Below are 14,212 nucleotides of genomic sequence, written 5' to 3' on the forward strand. Positions count from 1 at the left end.
TGAGCTTCCTCTGGAATGTAGTGAAGTTATTAGGACACGATTGGATCCTTTCGGGTCTTCCTTTTGCATTTTGTTAGGTGGGCTCAGAACAAGCTTTAGGCCAATTTGATCTGCAACTGAGGCAGTAGTTTTCAGGAGATTCTCCTCAAGGAGCATGGCTGGTGGCGCCAGGATCCATTTCTGGCCCTAGACCAACTCTGAGGGATGGTCATGCTTACCTATCGCCGGGGTCCTTCCCGGAGCTGTTGTGGCTACTGCGCACGTGCGCTCTGATTGGCGCTCGCCGAGCACTTGCGGGGAGCACCTTGCAGAACCCCAGAGCTTTTCTCTCTGCGGCCAATTCTCTACGGCACTCTGCCCTAAAACTGCGAGTGCCCTTGGGTACCCCAAATTCTGAGCCTGTCCTTTCAAGTCAGGGTACTGCCTAGCTTTATCTGGGCTTCTTGTCCCACTCCGGACGCCAGGAAAACTCCACCGGGAGCAGCCCCGGACCTCGCAGGGCTTTCCTTGGTGTTTCCCTCTTCCCAGGACCACCGTTCTGCCCCGCGGGGTTCCTATTGCCCAGAAAGCTGTGTTTCGTGTTCTGTGCAGTTCTTCAGATGTTTGAAGGGGTAGACCAGCTAGGCATGAGAAGTTGGGACCATTTGTTTTAGACGATAGTAAGCTAAGCAGACCCATTGTGAGTCTACTAAAAAAAAACGGAGTGAGTAACTTTTAAGCAAATGTGTGTGTTGATAAAATGGGGCGCCTGGGTGGCTCAGTGGGTTGGGCCACTGCCTTCGGCTCGGGTCGTGATCTCGGGGTCCTGGGATCGAGTCCCGCGTCGGGCTCTCTGCTCAGCGGGGGGCCTGCTTCCCTCTCTCTCTCTCTCTGCCTGCCTCTCCATCTACTTGTAATTTCTCTCTGTCAAATAAATAAATAAAATCTTTAAAAAAAAGATAAAATGAATGATAAGGAATCATCAGTCCAAAAGAAGGCTCAAAAGGAGAGAACAAATATATCAGTGAGTTTTATTCAATGATAATGGACAAAATATTCTAGTTAATGAAGAATGCCACCCCGAATAAAAAAGCCAACCCAACACAATTACATGCTGTTTGTATGAAATACAAGTACATCAGAAGGACAAATAGAATAGCTGAAAATAAAAGACTGGATAAAAGGCATATTATGACATTATTGATTAAAAATAAGACTGGTATCACTATGTTGATATCAGAGAAAGTAGATCTCAAGGCAGGAACAAGGGAAAACTGATGAATCCGCTAGGAGACTTCAATATCCCCTCACCCCTGTTGGAAGTGGGCAGACCCAGTAGGTAGAGAATCAGGGAGCGCCCTGTTGAGACCATCATCAACCAGATATGTTGGACTAGAGGCTACATCAGCCACCGACAGCAGAGCCAAGGACAGCAGAACACACATCCTTTGCAAACTCACATGGAACACTTGCCAAGACAGACCACATTCTGGGCCATACTGCTCTCCTTAACAAATTTAAAAGTATAGAAACGGTACAACAGAAAAAAAGAAAGAAAGAAACTGTACAACATCTGCTCTCAGACCACGATGGAATTAAATTAGGAGTCATAACAAAAAGAAAGCTGGAAAATCCCCCAAATTCTTGGAAATTAAGCTGCGCACTTCTAAATAATGTGAGTAGAAGAAGAAATTGCTAGAGAGATTTTAAAATATTTTGAACTAAATGAAAATGAAACACAACTTATCAAAATTCATAGGATGCAGTGAAAGCAATGCTTAGAGGGAAATTTATAGCATTTAATGCATATATTAGAAAATAAGAGGGCCACTTGGGTGGCTCAGTCAGTTAAGTGTCTACCTTCGACTCAGGTCATAATCTTGGGGTCCTGGGATCAAGCCCTACCTGGTGCTCCCTGCTCAATGGGGAAGACTGCTTCTCCCTCTCCCTCTGCCCCCTCCCCTGCTCATGCTCTCTCTCTCTCTAATAAATAAATAAAATCTGAAAAAAAAAACTATCTATAATCAATAATCCAAGGTTCCACCTTAGGAAACTAGAGATAGGAGAGCAAATTAAATCCAAAGTAAGCACAAGAAAAGAAACAATAAAAATTAGAGCAGAAATGAGTGAAATTGAAAAAAGGAAATCAATAGAATCAATGAAACCAAAAACTGATTCTTTGAAAAGATCAGTAAAATTGATAAGCCTCTAGCCAGGTTAACTAAGAAAAAGAGAATGACTTTTATAAGTATCAAAGCATTATGTTGGATACTTGGAAATAATATGTGTCTATTATACCTCATTTCTTTAAAAAAGATAGAGGACACAAATTACTAATAACGAAATACAGGTGGGTTATCATTATATGAACATTAAAAAAGTTGCTAGTGAAACTGTGTGAACAAGACCGTACTCACACATTTGTCTTCTAGAAATTGAAAAACAATTGCAAAATATATATGGAGATGCAAAGGAATGTGAAAAAGCCAAAATAACTTTGCAAAAGAACAAAGTCGGAGAACAAACATTACCTGATTTCAAGATTAATCACAAACTTTAGTTATCAAGACAGTGTGGTACAGTGTGACGGGAAACAGAGGCAGAAGAGAAATTACTGAATTTCTTACTACCTACAGCCTATTGGCAAGTCCGTGCAACAGACAGAGTGACCTTCCTCTAGGAGCTGGTCCACCTTGATATTGATACTCTGCTGAGAGCAAAAGGCAATCTTAGCCTGACCCCCAGGATCCTGTAAGTCTGACTTAACATAAAAATTCCTTTGGAAACTTCCTTTATCTCTGTTTCCTAAGATACGTGCTGGCAATTATCTCCAAGCTTACGGCCCACCGATATGCCTCTGAAGGGTCTCACGACTAAGGTTTCATTAGACAGGGATAAGTGACCTTTTCTCAACAGCAGCTAGCCCCCTCAAGGTCCTGGAAACCTTGCTTCCAAATTCCTTAGAGACTTACGCTCTCCCTGACCCCCTCCCGACTTGAAAGTATATTATGGGCCTTCTGACCCCAGTGCAGCTCTTCCTGCCCTCGGGGCCTGTCCCTGTGCTTTCAGAAAATCACCTTTTTGCATCAAAGATGGTGCAAGAACACCTTCTTGGTCATCAGCTTCGAACCCTAATGCTCTTTCCTGCATCATATGGAGTCCGAATGTGGGGCTTTGGGACCAGAGTCTCTTCTGGACTCTGAGCCACGGTGCAAACTTGGTGAGTACTTTCTCTCCTCTTCCTTTGCACTCATTCCAGGGGCTCTCCAAGGACCACAGTCTTAACTGGAACACTTTCCTGTTGATTGCTCAGGCTACAGTCCTCTAGCCCATAGCTGGTCTATGGGGAGGAGAAAGTCTGCCTTTTGGCTGGAAGTTGGTACCCTGGCCAGGATGGTAATAAGACCCAGAAACTTGATGGCCACTCTTTGTTCCTGTCCTTATAGAAGTTGTCTGTCTTGGGCACAGGACAGCCACCAAGGTCACCAGGATGGCTGCCTATCTAGACCCCCGTGTGAGGTTTTCCTCTCATTGATCTAATGTGTTCCCCTCCACATCCCTCGTCTAGCTGCTTCTGGCTGCAGGACCTCCACTGGGAGCCTCCAAAACCACTATCTGATGGCATTAAAACCCAACTGGGGACCATTTCCTAGGGAGGTTCGCGGTAAGGAACTACCTGTGTTGAAACAGTGCTTAGAGGGCGCCTGGGTGGCTCAGTGGGTTAAGCCGCTGCCTTCGGCTCAGGTCATGATCTCAGGGTCCTGGGATCGAGTCCCACATCGGGCTCTCTGCTCAGCAGGGAGCCTGCTTCCTCCTCTCTCTCTGATTGCCTCTCTGCCTACTTGTGATCTCTCTCTGTCAAATAAATAAATAAAATCTTTAAAAAAAAAAAAAAAGAAGCAGTGCTTAGACCATGGTGGATTTCTATCTTCACTATTTTCAATGTCCTCTACTTACTAGTTGAATTACAAAAATGGGTTAATTTCCCCTTGTAAAAGTTACCCAGTGTTCTCCATGGGTTAAAAATGGCGGGTTCTTTAAGGCAAGGTAAGGCATGACCTTCAAGGCAAAATAAAATAAGGCACAATCTTCAAGGCGTGGTCTTGCAGTCCACACACCAGGCTCCCATCTGTAGCCTAGGAAACAGTGGGGAAGCGGGGGATGCTAGCATCCCTCCCACACCGGCCTTTATTGGAGGTGGTGGTCCTAGTGATATTGTTCAAGGGGTGCTTCAGGTCACTTTTTTTTTTTTAAGATTTTATTTATTTATTTGAGAGAGCTCTCTGTATCTCCTGACATACAGAGAGAAAACTGGCTATATAGGTCTCCTCTGAATAAACCTAGGTTTGTGAAGGAAAGAAGCCATCCCAGATGAAGGGGATTCTCTCTCTCTCACTGCCCCTCCTAACACATGGGGGCTTCTTCCTCAATCATTTCCCAGGTTAATGGCTATAACTGGAACCAACTGTGATTAGTCCTCCTCGGGACAGGGACTTCAAGGAATATTCCCAAGCAGCTGCCAAAACTCCCTTTGTTTTGGGGAAATTCCCTGTCTTTTCTGGCCCAACATGGATGGCCTATCCCCCCTTGTTGGCAGGAAAACATGGTGTCTGCTCCTTCATTGGAGCTGATGAGCTCTAGAACCGGGAACCCCTTTTCTGCCTTCTGGCAGCACTTCCCCTCTTCTGTTTCCCCCTCCCCCTCCTCCTGTTTTGCACTACTTTGGACCCTGGGTGTGGCCTGCAAAACTGGGAGACCATCCTTGGTGCCCCAAGCTCCATGGCTCCTTCTCCCCTCACCATCAAGGAGCAAAGAGCACCTCCAAGACCTAACACGCCCACTCAAGATTTCCCTACCAGGGTTCCAGGTAAAAATTAACAATGGGGAGGATCCAGGTGGAACACAATTCAGTATTTAAACTAAGTTTGGGGTCACCTGGGTGGCTCAGTCATTGGGCATCTGCCTTCAGCTCAGGTCATGATCCCAGGATCCTGGGATGGAGCCCCACATCTCTGCTCAGCGGAGAGTCTGCTTCTCCCTCTCACTCTGCCCCTTCACCCTGCTTATATTCGCTCTCTCTCTGTGTCCCTCTCTGTCAAATAAATGCATAAAATCTTTTTTAAAAAATAGGGGTATCTGGGTGGCTCAGTGGGTTAAAGCCTCTGCCTTTGGCTCAGGTCATGGTCCCAGGGTCCTGGGATCGAGTCCCACATCAGGCTCTCTGCTTGGCTGGAGGCCTCCTTCCTCCTCTCTCTCTCTGCTTGCCTCTCCGCCTACTTGAGATCTCTGTTTGTCAAATAAACAAATAAAATCTTTAAAAAAAATAAAAATAAAGGGGCGCCTCGGTGGCTCAGTGGTTTGAGCGTCTGCCTTCCGCTCAGGTCATGGTCTCAGGGTCCTGGGATCGAGTCCCGCATCGGGCTCTCCACTCGGCGGACAGCCTGCTTCCCCCTCTCTCTCTGCCTGCCTCCCTGCCTACTTGTGCGCTCTCTCTCTCTCGCTCGCGCTCTCTCTCTCTCTGTCAAATAAGTAAATAAAATATTTTTAAAATTAAAAATAAAATAAAAAAATAAACTAAGTTCATTTGTTGGTTTAATTAAGATAAGACCTGTCTTTCAGGTTATCAGCACTAAACATGGAACTTTTATTCTATGGAGGTTTGCTGAAGGTCAAATAACCTCATGTTATCTCTGTTGCAGTTTGTTAGCAAAAAGATGACTTAAAATTATTAATCTCATCTGTCTCCAAGTTTTCATGGGTAATTGTTACAATGGCTTTCAGAGTCTTTGGTAACCTGAAACTTTTAAAAGTTTTGCTTACATGATAAATGGGATTAAATTCATTGGATGGCAAATTCTTTTCCAAATAGGATAAAGTACTAAATCATTGGGGCACCTGGGTGGCTCGGTGGGTTAAAGCCTCTGCCTTCGGCTCAGGTCATGATCCCAGGGTTCTGGGATTGAGCCCTGCATCGGGCTCTCTGCTCAGCAGGGAGTCTTCTTCCCTTCCTCTCTCTCTCTGCATGTCTCTCTGCCTACTTGTGATCTCTGTCTATCAAATAAATAAATAAAATATTTTTTAAGTACTAAATCATTGATTACTAAACATAGTTTTGGGCTTTTGAATTCTTATTGCAAAGAAACTAAAAATATTTGGGTCTGTTGGTAAACATGCTTTCTTTCTTTCTTTTTTGTTTTAAAGATTTTATTTATTTATTTGATAGACAGAGATCACAAGTAGGCAGAGAGGCAGGCAGAGAGAGAAAGGAGGAAACAGGCTCCCCAATGAGCAGAGAGCCCGATGCAGGGCTCGATCCCAGGACCCAGGGATCATGACCTGAGCCAAAGACAGAGGCTTTAACTCACTAAGCCACCCAGGCACCCTGTAAACATGCTTTCTGTTTAACTGATTCATAAATCTGCTGTCTGAAGAGTTCTGGTGTGACGGTTCATGACTGGTGGTTACTTAGTCTTCACTGGAGACTAAGGTTCCTTCCTTTCTTTCTTTCTTTAATATTTTACTTATTTATTTGACAGAGACACAGCAAGAGAGGGAAGGGAGCACAAGCAGGGGGAGTGGGAGAGGGAGAATCAGGTTTCCCACTGAGCGGGGAGCCCGATGCAGGACTCAATCCAAGGACCCTGGGATCATGACCGATGCAGGACTTGAGCCAAGGACCCTGGGATCATGACTGAAGCCTAAGGCAGACACTTAATGACTGAGCCACCCAGGTGTCCCTAAAATGAATGGATTTTAAAGCACACTGGTATAAGATTGAAAGTCCGTTTTCTCTCCGTTAAAAAGACATGTTTTCTGAATTTTGGTCGGCTCTTGATAAGAAAATGTAAACGTTTTTTTTTCTCTTTGCCTGCCCAGGAAAACCAGTGTCTATGTTTTGCCTTTATCAAGTCTTTGACGATCCCTAATCCTGTCTAGGTGTGTGCTTTAAAACTTTCTAAGATTTTAACAAACTTCCCCAAGATTTAAATTGTGAACAAAGTCTCGTTGACTAATTAGGCTTGTTTGTTTTGGTATGTTACCTTCTGGTATAACTTTGTTATCAGTAGATATTCTGGCTATGGAAATGTTATGTGTCGCAGAAATAACCAAGTTTCCTTGTCAATTGCATCAGCATGAACTCTAAAATCAGATCATTAAAGATGTACATTGCTGAGTTTTTGTCATTTATAATTGTTCTTATTCTCTTGCAAAATGAGTTTCAGTTTCAAGGAGATTCATAAAAAGGACTTTGGGGACAAATTCCAAAAATAAATATCATTAAGAATGAAACTGAAATGGGTAAGAGTTCTCAGAACTAACAAAAAGCTGCATTCAATCTGAATAAGAATAGTAACATGGAACTAAATGAATTAAAAAGATGACTAGTTTTTGGTGACTCTTGTTTGAAACATTGCTGGTTCTCTGACGTTTGCTCTTCCAGATTAAGGAAACTTTTTCTTAAGACTCATAGAAATGTGATAAAGTATTTATTTGTGAACAAATTCACACATTCAACTTTTCTCTCTACCTGAACACTCTGAAATTCAAAAGGTCTCAGTGAATATTCTTTCTTCCGTGGCAATCCTAGTCTTTTGCATAAGTTCAATAAGAATCTGTTCTCCTTGTAGCCCTGGACACCATTGGAAATAGTGGTAATTTTACCAAAAGCTTTGACTGGACTGTCATATTTGAGATAGACATGCCTAGACTCAGATATGACCAAACGGCTTTAAGCAACTAAGATTGTAACATGGAGCATTCTGTAATATGGTTACATTCTGTAATGGTAACATTCTGTAACATAGTTACATTCTGTAACATGGAGCCATAAAGCCCCTTGGAACTGTTGGCCTGATATCTGCTACAGAGTTCCCAGCAGCCTCAGCAGATGAGGAAAGAATGTCACTTCCTGGCAGGTGCAGGAGACTCAGGAGACTTTGGAGACCTCATAAAGAGGAACTCATCCCAATATACAGCTATTGTAGGCACGTCTGATGGCAAGTGGTCGGCTTGGCTTCTGGCCTGGAGAGGCTACTAAAAGTTCAACCTAGAAATTCCTTATAAAAGATCCAGCAAAGCAGATTCTCAAAGATCTATATGATCAATCACTATTCTTGCTGAGCTTATGTAAACAATCAGGCCAAGTTTGTTAAAATCATACTCATTTTACAAATTAGTCTTGATTTGGCTATTTCTAGAAAGTAGAGTTATTTTAAAGAGAAAAATTATGTTTCAATAACTCATCTTTATGGATGGTAAATCCTAGTTCTGATTGTCTTTGAATGATGTTTGCCTAAGCTAGACAACTTGAGAAATTTCAGAGAAATTGCCACAGTAGCTCATGTATAGACAAACTTCTTGCTTGTTATTTCGTGGGGATAGTTATAGGACCCCATGGACATATGATTATTTGAACAGCTGAAAATGGGACTGATTACCCAACAACTGTATATCTCAGCAATCACCTTGATCCGAGCCACCTGTGTGGCTCGGATGACAAAATCGCTCTGTAAAAGCCAGAGCGTAATAAATAAAATCTTTTAAAAAGGAGGGGGGGCACCTGGTTGGCTCAGTGGGTTGAGCCGCTGCCTACGGCTCAGGTCATGATCTCAGGGTCCTGGGATCGAGTCCCGCATCGGGCTCTCTGCTCAGCAGGGGGCCTGCTTCCCTTCCTCTCTCTCTGCCTGCCTCTCTGCCTACTTGTGATCTCTCTCTGTCAAATAAATAAATAAAATCTTAAAAAAAAAAAAAAGCCAGAGCGTATCCCACTCCATGGAGTTAGCCATGGACTTTGGAGATAATGGATGACCCCACTTTCCTTATGATTGGACCAGATGGTGCACTTGGGGATGTCCTTATCTCCTGAGACAATCTTCTCCCAGTTGCCAGTGATTCCTTATAATTAAGACATTGTTAAGGCTGGACCTCAAATAAAGAGGTCTTCTTGATGGTTTTATTCCTTAGTCATATTTATCCTAGAAGCCACATCTATTGAAATACAATTACAAACAAAGGCTTTAGCCAAGCACATGACAGTCCTCCTGGTGGGAGTCTTGATGCTCACTCGGGGATGGTCCCTGCCTGTAATGACTTCTCATTAGGTCCAGAATGTCTTAGAGACCAAAGGCCACCAAAGGATGATGTGAGGCTGGCTTGTTAAATACTGAGCTCTGCTTATAGGTATGCCTGAAATATACTTGACACCTGTCAGACTTTAAACCCAGCTACCTTTATGCCTGGACCTGACCATCATCCTTCTGTAGAGCGTAACTGTTCAGAAGCCATTGATCTTGTTTATTCTAGTCAACCAGATTTAAAAGATCCCCCTGTTGAAAAATACAGGCAATAGTCGGTTTGCTGACGGTAATAGTTTCATGAAAAAAAAGGGGGGGAAATAAGAGAAGCTGGGTGTGCCCTAGTGCTCACTTTTGCTTTGCAATTGCCAAAGCCTTAAAAATGAATATTTGTACCAATTCCAAATATGCTTTCTGAGTCCTGCAGGCTCGAGGGGAAATTTGGAAGAAAAGGGGATTATTATCAAGCCATGACTCCCCAGTCAAATGTGGGCCTGAAATTATTACTCTTCTTAAGGCTGGACACCTACCTATGAAGGTAGCTTCAATTCACCTCAAAGGACATCAAAGGATATGACTTAGACTTTAAAGGAAACAATTCACTAGACCATGCAGCTAAGCAGTCTTCTAACAGCCTTAGCTCCAGTAAAGTCTGCAAGTCCAGCCTATTCAGACCAAGAAATGCACAGGACTGGCTTGTTAATAATGAGAGAAAAATCTTTAAACCCCAAAATAACCGATGGAAGATAATACAAGGTTTACACCACACTACTGATTTGGGTAAAAAGGCCACAGAGGTGGAAAAAAAACTTTGCTAAGAGAAACTGTACCTAGATTTGGACTCCCTTGGTCTCTACAAAGTGACAATGGACCGTCTTTTATTACACATTTAAAAGATGGCCCTCCAAAACCGAATAGCCCTTGGTATCTTGACTGGAGTTAAAGGGTCCATAATTAGATGACTGTCTCCTAACAGGACCCAGCAGCTATGCAGCTCTAACTTGTGTCCATGGCTTCTCCCAAGCTGGGTAGGCCAGTGGACTGGTTTTGCCTGGATCCACGAACACATTATTAAAACCATGACCAAGCCGGCCAACCTTCCAAATTTAAACAAATGGTGGACACGTTCTGTGTCTCATTGGTATGACCACCTAACGCCTGTTTTTGTTCCCTCTCTGGGATTGGAGGGTGTTGTCTGGCACCTGGAAGCTCTTAATAAGTACAGTGTCAGAGCCCTAAGTGAAACTCTACAACATAGCTTGGCTTTAGGTGTTTTTTGTTTTTGTTTGTTTGTTTTTAGATTTTATTTATTTATTTGACAGACAGAGATCACAAGTAGGCAGAGAGGCAGGCGGAGAGAGAGAGGAGGAAGCAGGCTCCCTGCTGAACAGAGAGCCCAATGCGGGACTCAATCCCAGGACCCTGGGATCATGACCTGAGCCAAAGGCAGATGTTTTAACCCACTGAGCCACCCAGGCACCCGGCTTTAGGTGTTCTAACAGCTACATAAGATGGAACTCATGTTGGCATAAAAACAGAACGCTGTGTATATGTTCCGGACTATCACAGTGTATTTCCGGATTTCTACCATGAGTACTCAAATTGGTGCTTTAAATGATCCCTCCTCTCTTTCCCTTAATGATGGGTTGAACTTCTGGACTAGAAGAGGATTTTTGTCAACTGCCAAAGGACTCTTATTTGGGTTTTTTCTTTTTGCTACACTAGTCATGTTTGGGGTTTTCTCTCTCCACTTGGTATACCTTCGCTGCCGTAACTTCCGACTAACAGATGATCTCAGAATTCAGCCGCCTCTGCCTTTTGTAACTCCTAGATCTGTGTAAGTCTCAGCTGAGTAATGCTGACCTATAGGTAGGGACCTCTCTACAACCCTATTCAACAGCAAGAAGTTACAGAAGATAAGACCATCCTCCCCTCAGCAACTTTAGATTTAAGGGTCAAAATTGTTCAGGGGGAATAATGTGGAAAACAAAGGTAGAAGAGAAATTAGTAAATTTTCTTACTACCTACAGCCCATGGATAAGTCCTTGAAACAGGCAGAGTGACATTCACCTAGGGACTCAACTGCCTCAATGTTAATACTTTGCTAAGGGTAAAAGGCAATCTTAGCCAGACCCCTAGGATCCTGTGAGTATACTTTATTATTATTTTTTAAAGATTTTGTCAGAGAGTGAGAGAGAAAGTGCACAAGCAGGGGAGCGGCAGGCAGAGGGAGAAGCGGACTCCCTGCCAAGCAACAAGCCCAATGTGGGGCCCAATCCCAGGACCTGGGCTCATGACTTGAGCCGAAGGCAGACGCTTAACCAACTGAGCAACCCAGGTGTCCCTGTAAGTCTACTTTAACATAAAAAATTCCTTTAGAATCTTCCTTTATCTCTAACCTGCCCCAAAATAGGTATTGGCAATCATCCTCCAAGCATATGGCCCAAAGATATGGTAATAAATGATATTTTCCTAGTAATAGTTAACCCTCTCAAAGTCCTGGAAAACTTGCTTCCAAACCCTCCCAACTTGAAAATATATAATGGATCACTCCTCACCACCCCCTTGCAGCTCTTCCCACCCACGGGTCCTGTCCCCATGCTTTAATAAAATCACCTTTTTGGGACGCCTGGGTGGCTCAGTTGGTTAAGCAGCTGCCTTCGGCTCAGGTCATGATCCCAGCGTCCTGGGATCGAGTCCCACATCGGGCTCCTTGCTCGGCGGGGAGCCTGCTTCTCCCTCTGCCTCTGCCTGCCTCTCTGTCTGCCTGTGCTCGCTCTCTCTCCCTCTCTCTCTGACAAATAAATAAATAAAATCTTAAAAAAAAAATAAAATCACCTTTTTGCACCAAAGATGTCTCAAGAATTCCTTCTTGGCTGCCAGCTTCAAAACCTTTCTTTCCTGCATTATAGTGTAAAGATAGATGAATAAATTAGGCTAGAAAGGTGTCCAGAAATAGACCCACATATATACAGACAACAATTAACAAAGGTTCAAAGGTGGTTCATTTGAGAAACAGTGTTTTCAGCAAATGTTGTTGGGACCACTGGATAGCCACATTTAAAAACACATTTAAAAACTTCTGGGCGCCTGCAGTGAACAAAGATTTTCATTTTGGTCAACCAGTAGTTACAATTCAGTCATTACTTGACAAATGAAGTTGCATCCCATTCTGCTCTTTTCCCAATAAATGTGTTGTCATTAAATTTGATATGTAATCAACTGTGACACCCTCTGATTATCGTAATTAAGCCCCAGCACACTTACTTCAGAACCTCACCCATTAGTAACGGGAGGACCTTCTTTGCCAAATTAGACAATGATTTTAAGATTTTATTTATTTTTCAGAGAGAGAGAGAGATCACAAGTAGACAGAGAGGCAGAGAGAGAGGGGGAAGCAGGCTCCCCACTGAGCAGAGAGCAGAGATGCGGCACTCAAACCCAGGACCCTAAGATCATGACCTGAGACGAAGGCAGAAGCTTTAACCCGCTGAGCCACCCAGGCGCCCCTGATTTTTGAGTAGTAGAAGGGATGCTGCACCTGTGTGCGAGTGCACTATTTACAGTGTAAGGATGACAGACATAACACATTTTTTTTAAGGTTTTATTTATTTATTTGACAGAGAGAGATCACAAGCAGGCAGAGAGGCAGGCAGAGAAAGAGGAGGAAGCAGGCTCCCCGCTGAGCAGAGAGTCCGATGCGGGGCTCCATCCCAGGACCCTGAGATCATGACCTGAGCCGAAGGCAGCGGCCTAACCCACTGAGCCACCCAGGCGCCCCGACATAGCACTCTTTTAATTTTCATTGTCAGCACTACTTTCCTTGGCTAGTCTAGACAATCAATGAAACTATCAGTCAAGCCCTGATTTGTAGAATCTGCGATATCCATGGTGTAAACAACCCCATCCTTGCTGCAGGCTGCCATTATTAGGTCAAAGAAATGAGGCTGGGACAAGCCGGGGAGCAGGTCACACAGCATTTCCACCATTCCAAGAGGGCTGATGTGAATACGTCTACAACATGGGTAATGTGAAATGAAGGAGGATATCGCAGGTTTTTTTTTTAAGATTCTTTTTTAAAAGATTTTATTTCTTTGAGATTTGAGAGAGAGCGAGCAGGGGAGGGGCAGAGAGAGAAGCAGACTTCCCAATGAGCAAGGAGCCTGATGTGGCACTTGAACCCAGGACCTGAACCAAAAGCAGATGCTTAACCGACTGACCCCCCCCACCAGGCACTCCTAAGATTTTACTTTTTTAAGTAATCTCTACTCCCAATGTGGGGCTCGAACTCACAACCCCGAGATCAAGAGTCATGTGCTCCACCGACTGAGCCATTTAGACCCCCCTGAGGTAAGAGATGTTGTAAAAGATAAAGTAGTAAGATGAATACAATAAAATGAAGTTTAACTTTTAATAATGCTATGTTTGACACCAAGCTTGTACAATTCCTGAAAATTTAACAGTTGGGTCTTATAAGCCTATACAAGCCAGTCACAGCACACGGCTGGGGGGTGGGTAAGGAGTGCAGTCCCCTAGAGAACCTTTTGGCAGCCCTTTGTAAAAGTACCTGGATGCCCTTTGGTCAATACCTCCACTCCCAGAAAGGCAGCTCCCAGAACCTCACACATCGTCTTGGAGGGACTCCTAGGAGGGTTGTCTGTAGGGTGGGTCTCTGGAAGCAGTGTAAGGGTTTAATCCTAGGGGAATGGATACAAGATCTGGCATAATCTCCTCTCTGCCCATTGAAGGCACATATATACACAACATTTAAGGTTTGTCAATGATACATCAGTAGGTATCCCGAACACACTAGAGTGGGTTGGGGGTGGTGCCTGGGGAGAGAGGTGAGCTACGAGATCTAATCTGAGGGGACTGGACTGCAGACCTCTCCACTGCCCAGGTGCAGAAGGGTGAGGCAGTGGGTGCATCCCCCCTTCCTCCCCATAGTGGTCTTGAACTGGAAAGATGGAACCTATGGGTGTGAAGGGAGTAGGTCTGAAGGGGCGATTTGGACGCCGGCGCTCTTGGAGATGATGGGGGAGGGGCACAAGTATGTGTTGGGGCGGGGAGGTGAGGACCTGGGAAGGGGGTACCGTCCTGACACACCGAGGTGCTCCCTAGGCAGGTCGCCCTTGCTCCTGCTCACAGCCTGCGACCTC

This window comes from Neovison vison, chromosome 11 (assembly GCF_020171115.1).
Source record: "Neovison vison isolate M4711 chromosome 11, ASM_NN_V1, whole genome shotgun sequence".
NCBI classification, from domain to species: Eukaryota; Metazoa; Chordata; class Mammalia; order Carnivora; family Mustelidae; genus Neogale; species Neogale vison.